The sequence below is a fragment of the Pogona vitticeps genome, chromosome 3, assembly GCF_051106095.1.
Source record: "Pogona vitticeps strain Pit_001003342236 chromosome 3, PviZW2.1, whole genome shotgun sequence".
In the NCBI taxonomy this organism is placed as follows: domain Eukaryota; kingdom Metazoa; phylum Chordata; class Lepidosauria; order Squamata; family Agamidae; genus Pogona; species Pogona vitticeps.
This window is the reverse complement of record NC_135785.1, coordinates 160570551-160584486: the sequence shown is the minus strand read 5'-3', so window position 1 is coordinate 160584486 and position 13936 is coordinate 160570551. Positions and strand designations below refer to the sequence as shown.

The following is a 13936-nucleotide window of genomic DNA, read 5'->3' as shown; positions in this document are numbered from 1 at the left end:
CAGAGTCTTTTCCCTGCCTTAGTCGTTCCTAAAGTCTGTGATCTGGAGTCCCTTCCAAGTTGTTCACAAAGAGCTCTAGGGTTCCCTACTCCTTCTCCACAGCTTCGACTAACAGGTCCCTCAGACTCAGAAGATTTCTCTTTAATTAGGCTCACTGGAATTCATTTGTTTCGAATCCCGCCGTTCTGCCACCACTTTTGTTGTGAACCCCCGGTGTCCCCTGTTTGTTTTCCCACATACACAGGTTCATCTTCTGACACAACTTATTTTCACTCTTTTTCACTGCCACCAGAGGACATTACCCTCACTGTACCAATTTTGTATCTCTGACTTGCTGCTAGATGTAACAGGGTTTATTTATGGTTTGATAGGAAAATCATAGAAGTAAAATCATGGAAGTTCTTTTATTATTCATTCAATAAATGTGGATTTGATTACATGTAAGTTTGCTTGTATTCATTCACTTTAATCAAGGTCTCAATATATTCTATGAATATCTTATTACTTTTAACTCTTTTGTATTCTCTAACACAGTGGTCCCCAACCTTGGGCCTCCAGAGGTTCTTGGACTTCAACTCCCGGAAATCCTGCTCAGCAGAGGTGGTGGTGGTGAAGGCTTCTGGGAGTTGCAGTCCAAGAACATCTGGAGGCCCAAGGTTGGGGACCACTGCTCTAACACACCAACTTTCCAATCTCTTGTCTAAACACTTCACAATCTTCTCCCTAACTCTCTATCTCACCCAGTTCTGTTGACTCCGCCCCTCCTGTCGTGTCATAGGCTCCTGCACTAGAGCTCTAAGATGACTGACAGGAGTTACGTGTGGGCTGTCCGCCATAACTTGTTCCTGTGATAATATGATCTATGAGATCTTTTGCCAACAAAGCCCCTCTGCACCCTATGTAGGATGAACAGGACTTACGAACAGGACTATCACTATGCAAAAGAATTAATGGGCATAAATCAGACATGAGAAATCACAATGCACAGAAACATGTCTCAAATCACTCCAATCTACCTTCACAAGATATTAACGTTGCTATTCTAGAAAAGAAAAATTACAGAACAAGAACCCAGAGGGAAACAGCTGAGGTAAAATTTATACACACAATAGATACCCCTTCTAATGAATTAAATACTAGCCAAGGTTTCTTAAGGTATTCCCAAATATGACACTACTGTATGTTGTTATATACTATACACTATGTTGTTATATCCTTCTCAACTAATCAAACCTACCCCTTCAGAAGAGGCTCAAAGGTAGTCTGTCATTCACATCATGTTATTTTTACTGTTGTTTCCTTTAATCGTTGTTTACAGAACCAGCCTTCAAAAGAACTGAATATCAAACCCAAACAGTGGTTCTAAATAATAACTAGGTTTAAAATACATAGGGATGTGGTGGCGCTGCGGGCTAAACCACAGAAGCCTGTGCTGCAGGGTCAGAAGACCAAGCAGTCGTAAGATTGAATCCATGTGACGGAGTGAGCTCCTGTCACTTGTCCCAGCTCCCGCCAACCTAGCGGTTCAAAAGCATGCAAATGCAAGTAGATAAATAGGGACCACTTTGGTGGGAAGGTAACAGTCGCACTGGCCATGTGACCACAGAAGATTGTCTTCGGACAAAACTCTGGCTCTACGGCTTGGAAACGGGTATGAGTACCGCCCCCTACAGTCGAACACGACTGGACAAAAATTGTCAACGGGAACCTTTACCTTTAAATACAACCAAACACCACTGTCTCTTTATCATAGAGCAGTGGTTCTCAACCATGGTTTCTTGTACTGAAACTCCCAGAAGCCTTCACCACTAGCTGTGCTGGCCATGATTTTTTGGAAGTTGTAGTCATCTAGGGAGAACCTCTGGGGAGCCATTTTTGGGACCAACCGAGAACCTGTATTCTTTCTCTTAGGTCTGAAGAAGAGGGCTTGTTCCACAAAAGCAGTTAGTCTTTGAGGTGTTTGCTTTTTGCTTTATTTTGAGTTGATCTACTACTTCTTACACCAGGATAACCTACACAAGGGAGGCACCATTCAACTGTCGAAAACGTGGGACTAGAGCTCCCGGAGGCGTCCATAGAGCTAGACATAAAAGAGTCGGGAGCGCACACTGCTTCGCTTCCGGTTGGCCTTTGCCTTGTCGTGTAACGCTATTCAGACGAGAGGGGCAAACGCGTGGAGGGGGAAGGGGGAGGAGAGGGGTTTCTGCGGAGAAACCCAGTCTTGTGCAAGGAACGAATTCGTCCCGAGGTTAAAGAGCACTTGACTGGTTTGAGAAGAGCGATCCCTCTTCCCAAAGAAGAAAGTGGTGGGTGTCTGCAACGTAATTTTACCCACAACGGCCCTCAAGTCTTCAGCGCTGTTAAGAGAACACGATGGACCCGAGCGCGGCATTACAAACGATCAAATGGGAAATTGGATGCGTGTGGGTGAGGGTGTGCGACGAAGCTGGCGGCCCCAGCCGTGGCAATCCCGCTGGAAAATCGGAAGCCGTTATATGAGGCGAGAAGGGAACCCTCTTTTGCCGGGGAGTTGTTTTACACACAGATTTTTAAGTGGCCCCAAAATCAGTGAATATGAGAGAAAAATTAAGAGCCAGCGATTACAGCGACAGTCGTGCTACAGACACCAGTGGATGCCGCCGCCTGTTTTTATCATAAATCCACCAGGAGCAGCAGGGTTAGATGATTAACCGGGAAAAGCTGTTGTTCTAAGTCAGTGACCCTACCAGGATCGCTCCCTTTTTCCAACAAGGGCGAGAGCCAGCGCTTCCCCTCCTTGCTCCTCGATGTGCCGAGTGGGGAATGGCTCTTTTTTAAAATGCCTCGAAATCAACATACCCGACGTAGGGCCAGAAGAAAAAAATCCCAAGTCCCTGCTCAGCTCATTCTTTGCCTTTAAGGGGAGAAAATAAGGCGGCTTAAACTTCACGATTTCGCCCTTGTTTCCTGTGGGCGATCGTCCCTTCCATGCCCCGCAAAATGCGGGGTATGGAAACCGGCGTCGAAAGTAGCCTGAAAGCCCATGAGACTGTAACTCTAGAGCCGCCTCCCCCTCCCCACCCCCCCGAGGCCGCTTGGCTCCGCCTACGCTGAGGGTTCCAAAGGGCAACGACGAGTCCGGAAGCGTCTCCGGCGTTAGAAACTCTGATTGACAGCACTTTCCCGCGGATTCCAGGAGCCGAACCTCCAGCAGCTGTCAAGCTGGCCGGTGAGCTTTACTAAAGAGTTAAAGGAGGGGAAAAAGCGGTGAGGGCGAGGCCCTGCTTGACAGGCGCTGGAAAATACCGGTTGAAAAGCGTCATGTGATTTTTCTTTAGGCCGTTTGGGGGGGGTGGGACAATCGTCGTGTGCCCAGTCTTTCAGCCAATCCGTTTCTTCCTACCGGTGATATTTAAATTTGTGGCGCGTGCCGGGCGGGGCGGCGGGAAATGCCGCGTGAACGAGAAGGGACGACCCTATTGGTTGAGGAGTAAAGACCTGGCTGGAGCTTGTCAAAATATGTCGCTGGGTTTAACGAACACCTTTTGTAGGTGATGAGAAGAACGTGAAATGGTCGTTTGTCTTTGTGGGCTGTGCGGAGAAATCCCTGTCCTTGAAACACACACAGTCACAAAACTCATGAGCCTTAGGTACTCGTATCTGAACTGTGTCCAATGGTGTTAATTTGATTTAAAAGCAAACAAACACAAACGCACACATCCTTCTTCCTGAATTAGAAAGTCGCATTTTTGTAACACTGACAGTGTTTCAGAGCCAGTGGTTTTCAAAAGCCCCCTAAACCAATGGATTTGTTTTTAAATCGAATTAACTGCATTTGACACAGCTGAGATTTAAGTACACAAGTCTCATGGGTCTTAATAGGAATAAATTAAACGTAATTAATTAAATTTTCTTCAGTGAAAGTAATGAGATCATGAGGAGCATGACTGGATTCACACTGCATATTACTCACTGAGCATTCTACATAATGCTAAAAAGAAAAGAAAGCAAAAAACTTGCCTGGCTGGTGCATAATGCAGACAAATGCAAAAAAAAAATGTTTTCATAAGGCAGCTTTTGTAACATGAGACAAATTGATTTGGACTTTGTTATTAGACCCGAAGTTAAAGGGCAACAGTTAAAAAAACAAAAGAAAAATAAAGGGGACAAAAACATTGTGACACCCTAAAGACTAGCTGCTATATTTTAAGGTGAGCTTTCCTGGAGAAATCTGCTTCCTTTTAAAAAGCCAAGTCATTTACACAAATGTGGAAAACAACAGAGAGGAGGAAACTATTTGCAGCAAGCAAAATATTCATGGCTCCATCTGTCACTATTAGTGCTGTCAATTTTTTTTTCTTACTTTTCCCTATCCTTTATTTCATTGTAGCTATTACTGAATTATCATGTACTTACCTGTGTTTTATTGTCTGATTTCGTATTGGAAGCCACCTAGAGTGGTCTGGTAGTCCAGATAGGCGGGGTATAAATCAAATAAATAAATAAATAAATAAATAAATAAATAAATAAATAAATAAATAAATATGAATGGTTCAAACATCAGCTCAGGTAGACCCAAGCAAACAACTTTTAACTGTGAACTTGATCCATCTATATTAAAGCAGTGAAGATTTTTTTTGCACCTCATAAAGCTGCTAACTGCAATCCGCAATGAAACAAAATTTTCTGATTTAGAGTTTGATGTCACAATATGGTTACTTCCCCACATCTTGAACTGTGTGATGGTTGTTCTGCAGTTCCAGGTTGCAATGATAACTGAGGGGTATGTTTGTCTTATACAGATGTGATCTGATCTGAGGCATCTGTTTACATCATTCTTCTTTTATACAAGGGATATTGTGCTAGCATGTCACTTAGTAATACCTAGTTTTACAGATTGATATCACATCTTTCAGAGGGTTCTCCTGTGTTTTCTTAGTGTTCCCAATGTCAGTTATTGCTAATCCTGAATATCCTTCAGGGCAGACTTAATTATAGAGCAGGAGAATACAAAAGCTTGTGCAGTGTGGAACCACCACGCTTTCTAGTCTCAGTGATCCCTGTGCTTTTGAATTTGTTTTTGTCATATTAAAAATATACAAAAAGATGTGCATGGATATTCTTATGATTGCCTCTCTGAAAAGGACAGCATCAGCATGTAAATGCCTATGTGTCACAGGGCTGTTGCAGTATTTGACTGCTGCTTGCTTAAAAGGCCTTCTTGATGGCTCTACCAGAGTGAAGAGCTCCCTGTCAAGAAGAGTATGTTGGCTGTTTCTCCTTTGTCCTTTTGCTGGCTGACAAAAAAACATCTTATTCAGGCAGGATTTGACATTTGACTGGCTGCTGAGAAAGAGGCTTTTAATATATTAGTACCATACTTTTTATAGCTAGAATGTTACGATTTTTAAAATTCAATTGTTTTTATACGAAAGTCAGAATTCTCATAATTTTGACAGCAATGGCATAAATCAGTGGTGAATTTGCCACTAGTCACACACCAGTCAACATAAGTTGGGACTTGTTATCTAATGGTTATTCACCACTGCAGTATATGCCATTGCAGTGACACCAGCATAACTAACGAATTGGATTCTGACCAGCTTGTCTAATTATGTTTTAGCCTCATAACATTTTGCATTTTTACCGGTATTTGTTTTAAATCTTTTTTTCTGGAGTCTTAGGTCTGACAGGAAGGTAGGAGATCAGTCAACTGTATTCATCCCTGATAAATGTCTAACTGCAAAGCTCATTTGAAAGTGCATATGTATGACCTTATCCTTGGATATGGGAATAATTTTCTAGTGCCACCTGTCCTACTCCTGTCTCATTTATTGATGTCAAAACTCCCCTTGTCATATGATTTAAGTCAGTGGTTCTTAACCTTTTTGAAAGAAACGCCCCCTTGAGCCATTGAGGAAGTTATCATCGCCCCCTCTTATTTCTTATTATATCTTATTTATTTATTTATTTGTTTGTTTGTTTATTTAAGACACTTAAATCCAATGACCCCTGAAAACAAAATTCAATTCCAAGAAAATGAAATGCCCCCAAAAAGTAACATTTAATGATTTAGTTGCAAGCGAATTTTAAGACTCAAAAAGAAATATAAAAAGGGCATAAAATGCAGGAACTAAAAATTTCAAGACAAAAACTCTGAAACTAAATTAAGATAGGAGGAAAATATATATTCATGCACATTGTAAAAAGGCTGCAGCCATCTTCACAGGTTTGGCTTGCTCCAGCACCCCCTACCGCCCCCCTTCTGCTCCAGTGCCCCCACGCCGCCCCTTTTCGTTCTACTGCCCCCCTGAAAAATGAAATTGCCCCCTGGGGGGCATTATCGCCCAGGTTAAGAACCACTGATTTAAGTAACTATTTCTTTAAATAATCACAGGAATAAACATATTTTCTTCAGTAATTATCACTTATTTCCTTTGTTCTTCTTTTGCTGCCACCAACCTTTAGTTGCCCCCATACATCTGTATTTGTCCCTTCACTCAGTCCCCTATAACACCCTCCACGTAGCCAGTCCTCAGGTATTGAGTTGCATACCCCTCAGTTTGAATTAATTTAATAAGATTTTATTGCAATAACAGTATGCAAAGTATGTTAGTTATTCCTAAGTGTTGAACCAATTCTATCACATCTCTCTCATAAAATATCTCCAAGCTGTTCCCAAAAATCTCACCAACCCTCAACTCCTTTTTTCCAGACAGTCAGAACCATTCTTACCAACATTTCAGCCTTACTCAGCCCTCCCATCATATACTCACTAAACCAACACATTTCAAAACAATACACTTACCATTACTATATAAACAAATGTAAACATAACTGGGCATGACAATACCCCACTGCAGGAGTTCTTATAAACAAGCTATAATATTGCGAGGCCGGCTCGAAGAAAATGTGTGCTGAAAAATAAATGACTCCCAAAGACAGAAGACTTCGCTTTGTTTTGCTCTTTCAGTTTGCTGGGGAGAGACTGTTCTTTCTGTTAGCTGGGGAGAAAACTGAACTGCCTCACAGCTTCTCTCTGCAGTGTTCTTCTATTTTCTCTTTCGGTTTCTCCCTCAGCTTTATCAGCTCAGCTCTCTCCAGCCACTGTCAGAGTGATTTATTGCCTATAAGAACGCCTACTTTCAGCAGAGTTTCAGCCTATCAAACAGCTTATACAGCAAAACCTATCCTATTACAATGCAATAGGAAATGAGGAAATATGCTTCTTCCTGTTGCCTATAGATATATGGAGAGTACATAGATTTATAGATATAGCTACATACAGTAATAAACTCGCTTTTCTGCTGCTGCAGAACCATTTCCCAACATTCCCTCCGTTGTTTATTTAAGCAAAGGATTATAGTCATCATCTCGATACAATTGCTTAGGGCTAAGAGAATCTGATGGGATGGTTCAACGACAGTAGGATAGCAGTGTAGATACAAGAGCAGGCAAACATTGAATAACGCAACATTAAATAACTAAAATTACAATTATAATAATGATATATATAACAAGGGTACGCAACCAGGTCCGCTAACATGACATCTAAAGCTTGGCGATTCTGCAAAGCAACTGAACGTAGTTCGCTGAGCTCTGAATTTACAAGCTTTAAAGCACGGATGGTAACATTAAACATGGCTTCAGTGAAATTAGATAACTTTAGTAAACTGCGATAATTCCAGGTAGCGCCACTTCAGAATTTCAGACACCTTACTTATCTCTTTAAAATAATAATTGTCCTGCCATGGTCCTAAAGAAATACACTGACCGCAGGAAAAGATCAATAATAACACTAAGCACATTATGAGTCCACAATGTCCTTTGGAAGCGCAGTGCGCCATGGTCAAACACATTGTGCAGGAATCCACACAGCTCCTTTGTCCAAGGCAATCGCAGCGTATCCACGTCCCCAGGTGATCAGCTCGGCCGGGCCCTTCCAGGTAGGGTCCGGTGGCTGACGATATGACACCAAGGGTCGCGGCAGCTGCTCCTGGGACCTAAAATGAAGCTCAACAGGAGTGTGGTTCCTATTGTGAGGAAACAGCAAAAAGTTTAATGTGTACAATACATGAGCAACAGCTATAGGGATGTCAACTACAGGAACATTCTTCCCAGAGGTCTGTTTCTGAAGAAGGGATTTAAAGGTTAAATGAGCACGCTCTACAATTGCTTGACCTGTAGAGTTGAAAGGAATCCCATGTTTAAGCCTAATTCCCCATCGTTTACAAAATTGAGAAAAGGCATCTGAAACATAAGCCGGCCCATTGTCAGTTTTGATCAAGGCTGGTCGGCCCATGACAGCAAACGTGCGAACACAATGCTGGATGACGTGTCTAGTAGTTTCTCCTTTCATTGGTGTCGCCCAAATAAAACCTGAGTAAGTGTCAACAGTGAGATGAAGCTTAGAGAACGGGGACAACAATGGAGTATGAGTTACGTCCATTTGCCAAATCTCATTAGAATGTTCTCCACGGGGGTTAACAGCATCAAAAGGCAGATTCAAAGGAGAGGTAGTACAGGATGAACAGGCTGAGATGATGTCCCGAGCTTGAGCCATGGGAATATTAAACTGTTTATGAAGAGTCTTAGCAGATTGATGAAACATCCCATGCGAAGAAATAGGATCATCAAAAAGGTGAAAGGTCTCAGGGATGTCATGTAAAAATGAATCCGCCACCGCATTTCCCTGGACAAGGAACCCAGGCAAATTAGAATGGGAACGAATGTGAAAAACAAAACACTGATTGATGCGTGACTGAAGCAGAGACTGCAAAGTGGAAAACAAGTCATACAGTTCCTTGTCCATCGAGGGAGCAAGATAGGAGAAAGGCAAATGCAACAGTAGTCGAAATACGTACTGAGTGTCCACAATTAGGTTAAAGTCCTGGTGAGCAAATATTTGAAAGGCAAGAATAACAGCAGCAAGTTCCGATCGTTGAGCAGAAGTATGAGAAGATGTAAATTGAGGAACCCAGTTACCACTTTCGTCCTGCCAGGTGACAACACCCTTGCTTGGTGAGCCATCCGTGAACACGGTAGTCGCTGTAGGCAATGGATGATCTGCAAAGCAAGTGGTTAAAGTATAGGGAACAAGAGACAGCAAAGTTATACGTTTGTCCTTTGGAGGATTAGGAATGATTTTGCCGAGAAAGTCGGCGCATGCAATTTGAAAATCAACTGAATTTTGTAGAAGACGTTCAGCATCCCCTTGCCTGAAAGGAAAATAAACACAGTCAATATCAGAACCAATCAACTGAACACAACGAGAACGGGCCTTAGAAAACAGGTCTGCCACAGCTGTGACAAATGGATAGAGTTTGCGAGAAGGTGTGTGAGGAAGATGCAACCATTCAATTATGGCAATCCTTTCAGACGTGATAGGAGCATACAGGATGGCTGTAGGGAGTGAAGGAGTAGATAAAATAGCACATGAAAGATGAGAAGAGTCTGGAGGTAGTCGATCAACGGCTTGAAGTTTAAGGCGGTGAGAAACAAGTTGAAACGCTTGCTTCATTGGCTTCGTGATAGGAATTACATCCGCCGGCGATGTGTGACCAGAGAGAGCGTCGAATAATGGAGAAAGTTCTTTTGTGGTGAGAGCCAGGAAAGGTCTAGCCCAATTAATATTTCCTAGTAGGCTTTGTAATTGTACTAAGGTCAGAGTAGATGGAATCTTCAGTTGAGGAAGCTTTGGTATAGATGCTTGTTGTGCTGCAGCATACATAGCTGCCTTATGAGAAATAGACCCCACATTTTGACAGACTCTTAACATATCCTGAATAGTGGTTTCTGGGTTGCTATAAATAGGAGTCAGTGCCTTTCTGCAGTCATCATTAGCATTTTCAAAGGCCAGCTGTTTTTGAAGCATAGAACGTGCCTTATGGTTATCAATTTGCCTTTCTATTGCTGTAATCAGGTGACTAACAAAGTCAGAGAATGATTCTGTAGGGCCTTGTCGAATGGTTGTAAACCCAGGTGATGGCCCCTCAGTAGACACTGGCAACTTGGCCCATGTTTTGTTCATAATTTTGGCAAGCTGTTCAATGGCAAGGTCTGAAAGGCCAAGTTGTTGGGCTGTTGTTTGAAACTGCCCATCACCAATAAGTTGATCCCTGGTAACCCTGTTTATGACTGCTTGGTTTGACTGGGCATTTTGTTCAGCTTGCTCCGTTGCCAAGTGTCGCATTTCATCCAAAATTAACAGCGACTGAGCTGGAGGCAATAATGAACGAACAACCAGTTTCCAATCATTAGGTGTCAGCTTCTGTTCTGACAAATTTTCCAGTAAGGCTTTGGTGTAGGGTGCATGAGGGCCATATTCTTTAACAGCCTGCAACAAGTCCTTGATCAGTTTCATTGGGATGGGTTCATATCGGTCCGGGACCGCGGCTGCACCAGGGATCGCAGCATTCCCGCCCGCAGCAGGAATTGCAGCGACAGCAGGGGTCCCCCGGATGATGGGAAATGTAGAAATCATTGGGTGTGCTGTATCCCCAGAGTCAATTAGCGCAGCGGACAGAGAAGCTGCAATCGGGGTTACCACAGGGGTTGTTCTTAAAGGTGCATTGTGGTCATTTTGTAGAAATAGGTCAGGAGTGCTAAAGTCATCATTGTCCAGTCTATCAGGAGGCTTCTTCCTACTGTGGTAGGAATCATACTGAGAAGGCAATGGAGGTGCAGATGGTAATAGGGATGCACTAGGTGCTGGAGGGAGGATCTGTGGCAAAGGAGGGTACATGGACATGGCCCCACATTCCATTTGTTGATTGAAAAGGATGTTCCTTGGGGAAAGATACTTAAGAGAAGCCCTCACTTTGCACCAACTAAAAAGAATGCGTGAAGTAATTTTTGGGTCGTTTTGAAATGTGCTCCCAATCTTCATCCATTGTTCTAAGTCAAGGGTGCCACTCTCAGGGACCCATGGACAACATGAATATATGGCCAAAACTAAGTCTTCCAGCTCTTTCTTTGTGGCTGGGTGGCCATGGCTTGTAATTAGAAAGAACAGTTCATCTACGAAAGCCTTTTGGTCTTGGGATAATCCTGAGCCCATTGTATGTATCTGAATTTGACCAACCTACTCACCCTTTGGGATCCTTTAAAAGGATGTTTAGCGCGCCGAGCTCGTGCAGAGCGAGGTGATAGGGCAGAACACAAGTACCGTCGTTCTGTGGTCGTAACTGAAGATTGATGGCCCTTTTCTTATGTTCGATCACACGGGAGCACCACTTATTGCGAGGCCGGCTCGAAGAAAATGTGTGCTGAAAAATAAATGACTCCCAAAGACAGAAGACTTCGCTTTGTTTTGCTCTTTCAGTTTGCTGGGGAGAGACTGTTCTTTCTGTTAGCTGGGGAGAAAACTGAACTGCCTCACAGCTTCTCTCTGCAGTGTTCTTCTATTTTCTCTTTCGGTTTCTCCCTCAGCTTTATCAGCTCAGCTCTCTCCAGCCACTGTCAGAGTGATTTATTGCCTATAAGAACGCCTACTTTCAGCAGAGTTTCAGCCTATCAAACAGCTTATACAGCAAAACCTATCCTATTACAATGCAATAGGAAATGAGGAAATATGCTTCTTCCTGTTGCCTATAGATATATGGAGAGTACATAGATTTATAGATATAGCTACATACAGTAATAAACTCGCTTTTCTGCTGCTGCAGAACCATTTCCCAACACTATAATGCCAGTATATTCTGATAGCTAGTTCTAGTTTCGCAATACCTAAATGACTGTTGGTTTATCTAGTTTTGGACAGTGCATGGCATTCTTGTTACCCAGTCTGTTGAATTCTTTATTGTGCAAAATTCAATGACAAAGAAAAAAGTTGTTATAAAATACAACTTTAAAGCAGCATAAACACAATCCAGGGTTCTACCTAAGCCTGCCTTTGGAATTGTTTAGAAACTTCATCGGTTCCAAGAAGGTCTAGCCAAGATGCCAGATTACAGGAAGATATGAAATATTCCTGATTACAGGAAGAACTGAAATTTGTTTCAACAGCTTCATTGGCTAATTGACTGTACCAGAGCATCATTCAAAAGGATCGATTTGACCAACAACAACAACAAAAAAAGTCCTGCATAAGTTGAGCCCAGGTTATCTGAGGAACCATATCTCCCTGTATGAGCTTGCCTGGGTTTTAAAATCTCAATGGAGAGGCCTTTCTCTTGGTTGCACTATCTTCACAGGCATGCCTGCTGAAGACACAAGAAAGGCCTTTCTGGCTGCTCCCAGGCTGTCCAACTGCTTCAAAAGGAGAGATCTTCCAGCGAACAAAGGCATTTTCTGTTCAGTCAGGCTTTTGGTAAATACGTATTTGGTTGCCAAGAAACTGGTTTTAATGGAGCATGTTACATTTGTAACCTTTTAGTGTATTTTTTTAAATTATTTTATTCACTTAATCTAATATAAGGTAGGTTTTCTTGCTTTCTATGCAATTTATTCTATTTCACCTATTTGCCTTAAAAAAATTGTAAGCCACTTTAAGTCCCCGTATGGGAAGAAAGGCAAGGCATTAGCTGAATGTTCCAGAGATGAAGGGGAAAAGTCAAGATAGGAAGGTTTTATGTCTCATGTGTCTTCAGGTCGCTTCAGACATATGGCAACCCTCAAAGTTTTCAAGGTATGCAAGATGTTCAATAAGTGACTTATGATTGCCACCTCCCAATGGGTTTCCATGGTGAAATAAGGATTTGAACCCCTGTCTCTTGGCTCCTAGTTCAGCAGTTTATCAACTATACCACACTGGCTCTTGATGGGAAGATAGGATGTGGAAATGTGCAAGTACTAAGGTGAGCCAATAAAAGAGAAGGATGAGAATTAAAAAGTAGTTTAAGACTATAAACAGCTTTATGTGTTACTGAGCAAAGTCTGTTGCTGGGGCATGTTGTTACAGACAGCCAGAGTGTAGTTTTTGCAGCATAGACCTACTGGTGCAGGGGGCTTGTGATAGAGAGGAGTGAGATAAACTGAGAAAAAGAAACCTACAGCTCCTGGGTGGGGGAGGATCCTTAGAGTACTGCATCATGGGCCATAATGTAGTAATGATAAGCAAAAAAGGAGGACTTTTCAGATAATAACGTTGGTATCCTTTTGGCAGCAAACACATTTATTTCATCTGGATTAATGCATTCTTGAATGTCAGTTATGCTAACCCATACTATATTTGCTCTTAAAAGCAATGAATGTATGGCTGATCTGTTTGAAGAACCACTGAGGCTCTTGTCTTACTGTGCTTCAGCGTCTGCATACCAGCACTTGCTTTTTAAAAAAGTCAGACAGAATGTTCTTACATAAAGCACACTCTCATCTAGGTCATTTGTAAAGATGGCAATAGAACAACACAACAGAAAAATTGAAGGTTTTAGCAGTGTGCAGTAGGGTGGGTTAACTGTAGACTTGGGGAGCCACCAAGAATTTAACGGCTCTGGGGCAGTCACCAAGCGTGCCTCTGCCTTTCAAACATGATTCATGAATAGCATTATGAATAATGTTTTTCTTTATTAAAAAATACTTGTGTCAAAGCCTCACACTAGTTTGACAGGAAGCTTTCAAAGACAGGTTTTCTAAAATATTCAAACGGAAGAATTTTTCTTTAAAGGCTTTACTATGGGAAATAAAAAAGCACAGACATCCCATATCTTCTGTGGAATGTAACTTCCCAAAACCAGCTGTGTCCACTCTGAAAGAAACTAAAAATGGAAAGATTTCAAGAACAATCCTGATCTGCTTTATTATTCGTACAGTGAACTTGGATTTTGTTTCTTTTTTAGATTTCTTTTACAGTTGGATTAGGTAGTATGGGGGAACTTAATTCTTGGTTAGTGTTGTGTCATCCTTACCAAATATGTTGAGGTACTCTTGGGGTGGAAAAAGAGGTTACTTACCTGTAACTCTGGTTCTTCGAGTGGTCCTCTGAATTCACACTAATGGGTTAATCTGTGCTCGAGCA

At 42.2% G+C, this 13936-nt stretch overlaps 1 protein-coding gene across 1 annotated transcript in view; it reads left to right on the top strand.

Moving 5' to 3' along the window:
• The first annotated feature begins 3076 nt into the window (after positions 1–3076).
• GGACT (gamma-glutamylamine cyclotransferase) overlaps positions 3077–13936 on the top strand; it is a 36768-nt gene continuing 25908 nt past the window's right edge. The window contains exon 1 of the mRNA XM_020801605.3: positions 3077–3208. The gene's annotated coding sequence lies outside the window, so the exon portion shown is untranslated. The remainder of the gene's footprint in view (positions 3209–13936) is intronic.